This window comes from Cheilinus undulatus, linkage group 17 (genome assembly GCF_018320785.1).
Source record: "Cheilinus undulatus linkage group 17, ASM1832078v1, whole genome shotgun sequence".
In the NCBI taxonomy this organism is placed as follows: domain Eukaryota; kingdom Metazoa; phylum Chordata; class Actinopteri; order Labriformes; family Labridae; genus Cheilinus; species Cheilinus undulatus.
The window spans coordinates 10,935,062-10,941,845 of NC_054881.1; positions in this window are offsets into that span (position 1 = coordinate 10,935,062).

The window sequence follows — 6,784 nt, forward strand, 5'->3', positions numbered from 1 at the left end:
TTAAACTTCCCAGTGCTGGAGAGAGTTTCAACAGAGAGGCAGGGACACAGTCCCAGTGGGTATGTGGGTGTTTAGGTGTTTGTCATGTACTGAAAGACAATATCAGGACCCTCCAATTAGTTTTTAGACTACCAAAGAGTAATGTGCAAAAACAAAGTACCCAAGAGCTGCTGTGGCTTTGCAGCTAAAGGCATTAGCATTTGAGAATCTACTCATTAACCGGAAACTCTTCCAAAAAAGGCTCAAAGATCTCATTAAAATATGGTCTCATTTCTGTGTCAGCACTCCTGAAACTTTGTAGAACATTTCAGGATAGGCTATTCCTGGAATCTTCCTGAATTCCACCTAACTTTCACTGAAGACTGCAGGATTTTTGTCTTGAGAAGAGAGACTTAAAACTAAAAGGACAACATATGCTAAACAGGGGCAGTGTCCAATGCTATAATGTAAGTTTTTACAGTATATCAATGCTAGGTGTGGTTGGATGTATTCATAATACCAATGTTGAGTGAGAAAACAGCAAACATGCAAGTAGAATAGAAGCATGCAGCAGTTTGACTTTACCAAGACAGTAGCACCAATCAATTGCAAGTCTGTCCATCCATCCATCCATCCATCCATCCATCCATCCACCTATCCAGGACTGGGCTGAAGTGGCAGCAGATCAAACAAGTCAACCCTGTACTTCTACCCAGCAACATCTTTTTATCTCCTCCTGGTGGATCCCAAAACATTCTCAGACCAGACAGGATATATAATCCCTCCAGCAAGTTCTGGATCTACCCTTAGGTCTTCTCCCGGTTGAACATGCCCGGAAGACCTTCGAACAGAGTTGGCCAGGAGGCATCCTACTCAGATCCCTGAACCACCTTAACTTGCTCCTTTTGATGTGAACGGACAGCGGCCCTACTCCAAGCTCACTTTGGATGTCTGAACTCCTCAATCTATCTCTACAGCAGCCCCACCACCTTCCTGAGGAAACTTCCTCTAGCTGCTTTACCTGTGATCTCATTCATTCTTCAGTCATTACTCCAAGCTCATGACTTCAGGTGAAGGTTGGGACCTTGATCAGCTGGTAAATCTCAAGCTTTGCCTCCTGGCTCACCTTCCTCTTCACCACAACAGTTTGGCACAATGTCTCCAGTGCCTCCTGATGCTGCACCAAACTGCATGTCAATCCTACACTTCCTTTTACCCTCACTTGTGAACAAGACCCTGAGATACTTGAACCCATTCACTTGAGGCAGAGACTCACTCCGAACTCAAAGATAGGGAACCATCCATCATTTCCTCTCATGAATCACTACTATATCGTGATGGTTTGTGTGACTCTGTGAACCTGGAAGCTGTGTTGACTTCCTGTGTTGTTTCTGGGTCTAGCCCTAACCCTAACTATTCATCCATGCACAGGAACAACAACTAGCATAGGTAGCAGAAATTGGCTGAAGAGGGGTATTATCCCCTGATAGGGTCTTCCAAGACGAATGGGTTCCAGGTGAAGGTCCAGACAGAGGATGTGCAAGGAACCGCCATGAATCAGCAAACTTGGAAACAAGGCACCTCATGTCACTTTGTAGATTACCAGACCTAGAGGGGGCTCACTGGCAAACGTCTGTAGGCACGGCGTCCCTTGATGGGGCTAAGTTGGTTTCATCCTGGAATAAGAACATGGACTTGCCGACCTGTGAACTCACCACCTGCAGCGATGGGGATGGGGTGGAGGGAGTACCAAGTGACAGGCAAAAGCAATGGCCTTGGTGTGCTGATCCTTGGTAGTGTAGACTGGCTTACTGGTCACAGGATCTAAGGCCCCATCCACACAGAGACGAATTCAGGAGTATCCGCAAACGTTTTTTGTTGTATCTGCGTTTCATCCACACGGAAATGACGTTTTGGGTGACTGTAAGCAACTCTTTTTGAAAACGGGTCCCAGAGTACACAAATCCATAAACGACTACCGTTTCATCTACGTGTGGACGGCCAACTCTTTCTTGAAACTATTACGTTTTATATAGTGTAGCTCTCTTCAGATGCCTGCGCAAGTCCAACCAAAACAACAATGGCAGACTACAGGGTTGTGTTGGTGCTGCAGAAGCTACTGAGCTTGTTATGGCTTTTACAGCAAAATCTGATGCTCCTTTACCACCACCACAAAACGCACACACCAGATGTTCTTAAATCCAATGTGGAGAACAACCAGAAGGACAACTAGAAGAAAGTTTGTGTCAGTTTTCCTCTTCTCCTTTGGTGCATTTCCATGGCAGCAATACAGCGCTACATACAGGCTTGGCATATGCACTATAGCATTTTCAGTCGTTTTTAGCAGTTCCGTGTTTATGTGGATATTTCCTGAAATGATCCCATCTTTAGGAAAACCTTTTTCAAAACAAAACGGCAATATATCATTTTCGTCTCCATGTGTACGGGGCCTAGGTGGCATCACCCCATCCACTCACTCACTTAAACTGTCTTGAACATTATGTGACATCAAAAGACCCAATTAAAGGGAGTCATCCTGGTGCAACAGCTGTTAGACAAGTTGTTGGTAATATGGACAAGAGAAATCTCTGCACAGCAAACATAGGTTGAACGCTTCTGGTGGTGCTGAGGTGTCGATGACTCATTCCAAGTCAGCACCTGGAACAGGACTTCTCTTTAGGGGGACTCTAGCATACTTGCAGTCAGCTGGGAACGTATGGGCCTGATGTATCAGGTAGTTGGGGCAGTACAAGGCCAAAGTGAAAGTGCCAAATCAGCGTACCCTCCCACACCTGACCGGACATGACATCAGCACAACTTCGCTTTAGGATTTACTTGAAGACTGGCAGGACATTCCTGGTAAAACTTGGGGTGAACCATTGCACAGATCTTGCCTTGAAGACATTTTTGTCAGAAATTCCTGGCTTCAGAACAGAAAAATTCACCACATTTCCCAGAGATATGAAATATCTATCGGAGGATGGGTTCTGAGATGGGTCATCAAACCTTAAATTCTGCATCCTGGATAGTTCACAGCCAAGGTTTCTGATCTGAGCATCAGTCACTTTTGTGCTACAGCAGAATGTTTAAAGTCAAGGCTGCTCATTAATTAGCTCTGATGCTTAATGTCTAAGCAATAAAACACTTTGCTTCGTCTATTGAATGCTGGACTTGGTTGTATATGAATTATGATTATGTCTCTAAAATGTTTGGTTAAGAGCCAGAAAGAAGTTTCACTTTCGTCAAACATCCCACTAAATTACAGCCTACTGAAGAAAGAGGATAAGACTTTGAAGCATTTGGCTGATGGGTAACAGCAGACCAAACACAAATGTTTCAAAGGTCACCCCGCCAATCTTTGATAATCATGGCTAAGCTTAATAGAGATTATTATTCTAACACTGAAAAATCAAAGCCCCTCTTTAAATAAGTGTTTGAGCCAAGAGTGGAAAACAGTTTGGGAAATAAGCCAAGGTCATGGACAGAAACCAAATGAAGTTCAGCTTTGCTTAGAAATGAATAATGGAGTTGTCGATATGTTTTCTCAACATGAGTTGTTAAAACAATTAGTGAGAGTTTCTTCCCCCTCTCTCCAAACAGCAGAGTCAGTCTCTTTGTCTTTGCTCCTCTATTATTAGTGGAGGCCTGTGTAATTGCACAGAGTCCCATTTTCTGATTCAGCACTTCCACCGTGTTAGAGAAGCAATCAGGATTGTCCCACGGCGATGCGCTTTATTGCTCCGCTCGCTCTGTCTTATTTCAGACGATGTGAAGTGAAACACTGAACAATGTTCAGTTAAGTTCGGAGGCCAAATCGGGAGGACGTGTTTTTTCTCCTCTTTGTCAAAACATTGTGTTAGTGTACGTGTTTGTGAGTCTGATTAAACCCTCTATTTGCAGAGGACATCCTCGCTGTTTGGGTTCGCACAACAGGAAGATCTCATTGTCTCATCACTCAGGATTCTCTATTCTTCTCTTCCTTCCACCCTGCCCCCGCCTCTGAATTTTCCTTCCTCTCTTCCTTCTTTCTACCTCAAAGTTTTCACTGTTATCTACCATGAACTCTCTATCCTCTGATGATTTTATCTGCTAATAAAGCCACGGACTGTTCTCCCCAAAACTCATTCTGGGATCACTTGCAGCTAGAGTCAGAAGACCATTTTTATCCGCTTTTCTCCTCTATTCTCTGGAATAGAGACACGCTTGTGAGACGCAGCGCTCACGCAGGCAGTCTGAAAACCCTGACTTGTAAACATGCAAACCAAAATGATTATCAAGCCGTGTCATGGGCAAGACTTGCATCTCACACCCAGTCTGTTAACAGGCTTTGGGATAGTAGCAGCTACCATTTAACTCAGCGTAGAGGTGCAGCACCAGACATTTTATTACTAATCTTTTCAAAATGACAAAAGTTTACAACTGCAGAGAAACTGAAATTTTGATTAAAACTGTGATTTGATCAGCCAGTTTGGCCCCTTATGCAGCACCTGAGACACAATTTAATCACTCCAAAATCATCCAGTCGGGTGTACACCATGGGATTTCGGTCATCGCTTAGAAGGTGTGTCAGATTGATCATACTGCACAACTGAATCGCTTATGATTCTCAACCACTATGCACGTTTTCTATGCTCAAACAATGTTATTCGATGGTTGTGCACAATCTGAGTCCTCACAGGGCTGTGACAAAAAAATCAATGGATTTTACTCTAAAAAAAGTCTTGCATACTAAGGCTGAAGTCGTTGATGGAAGTGATGTAATTTTCTAGTACAGTGTATTTCCAACTTGAGTGGCATTATCTTTAGGGACGTTAGATTAAGAGATAGGTGACCTTAGCTTAAGAGATGTTAGCTTAATTGACGTTAGCTTAAGTGACATTAATGTGATGTAAGCTTAGTTATGCTAGCTTCAGTAAAGTTACAGTTGGTGGCATTAGCTTTAATGGTGTAATCTTTAGGATTTTAGCTTTTATTAAACTTTAGTGATGTAAATGTTAGTGACATTAGCTTTAGCAATATTAGCTCAGACATATAAGCTTTAGTGATTTCAACGTTAGTGACTTTAGCTTTAGTAATGGTAGCTTTTGTGATGTTAGCTATATTGACGTTAACATTAGTGACCTAAACTATAGCGCTGTTAGCTTGAGGACATTTGCTTTAGTGACATAAATATAAGGGATGGTAACTTTAGTGACGTTAACTTTAGTGACCTAAGCTTTAAGACAATAGCTGTAGTAATGTAAATGTAGGTGACTTTACCTTAAGCAGTGTTAGCTTTAGGGATGTTAGCTTTAGAGACATTAATGTTAGTGGTGTTAGCTTTAGTGACACTGATGTTGGTGATGTTTGCTTTATTTATGCTAGCTTTCAGACATTAGCTATAGTGAGATTAGTGTTAGTGGTGTAAGCATAGCACTGTTATCTTTATTGGACCTTAGTGGCATTAACGTTTGTGACATTAGCTTTAGCAATGTTAGCTATATTAGCTGTTATTAAACTTTAGTGTTTTAAATGTTAAGGGCATTAGCTTTAGTGATATTAGTTCAGACATGTAAACTTTAGTGATGTAAACTTAGGTGATGTAAACATTAGTGACTTTAGCATTAGTGATGTTAGCTTATGTGATGCTAGCTTTTGTGACCTAAGCTATAGTGCTGTTAGCCTCAGGACATCAGCTTTAGAGACATAAACATGAGGGATGTTAACATTAGTGACATTTTCATTAGTGTTGTAGCTTTAGTTACATAAGCTTTAGGACATTACCTTTAGTGATGTAAACAGGTGACGTTAGCTTTAGCAACATTAGCTTTTGTGATGTTAGCTTTAGAGACATTAACGTTGATGATGTTAGCTTTAGTGACATTGACATTAGTGATCTTATCTTTATTAATGTTAGCTTTTAGACATCAGCTTTAGTGACATTAATGTTAGTTGCGTTATCATAGCCCCGTGGCTTTATTGGACGTTACTGAAATTAAGGTGACATTGCTAATGCTAATAGTTACATTGTCAGTCAGCATAGCTGCATAGCTTCTTCGTGACATGTACCTACATTTTGTTTAGCAACATTAGCTTTATCCATTTAAACTAACTTAGTTACATTAGTTTTTGCAATCATAACATCAGCTTACTTAGCTTCCCTAGCTTTAGCTTTGTAAGCTGCATTGTTTCATGCGCAACAAGTTTTTTCTATGTAAAGAGACTGTTTAGTTGTATTTATATATTTAGTATATTAAACATTTTTTAATTAGCTTTTTCAGGACAGGTTTTTAACGTTCAAATTTTGGTGTCTTAATCCTAACCAGAAGTTTATCAGATTTTATTTTGAAACAATAGTGGAATAACACAACAGTGGTCTGCAGAGATTGTGCCAGGAAGAGGTGGTCTGCAGCCAGGCTGTCTCGACTGAAACCATCAACTTCTCCATGCAACCTTTCTTACCCATCAGGAGGCAGTTCCATGACATCATGTGAAAGCTGTGAACATGGTGGCATCCGCGACAAAACAAAGACCATACAAGTGTAAAAATCAAGGATTTCTGTCACTTTGATAACTGTTGTAAATATTTAAAAGTTATTTTTCAACTAAAAATGTATATGTTTCACATTAAATTAGTCATTTCTCAATCGTCATTTCAAAGTGAAACTCTACATTTTGTATTTCAAACCTTCAGTCTATTCTTCAGACTACTTTAGAAAAATATTGCCACCAAAACAGGTTCCGCCTGATCTTGTTGTGTCTGCTGCTAAACAGGACAGATGAAACGGTGTGAAAATATCAATATTGAATTCATTAAATAGTCATT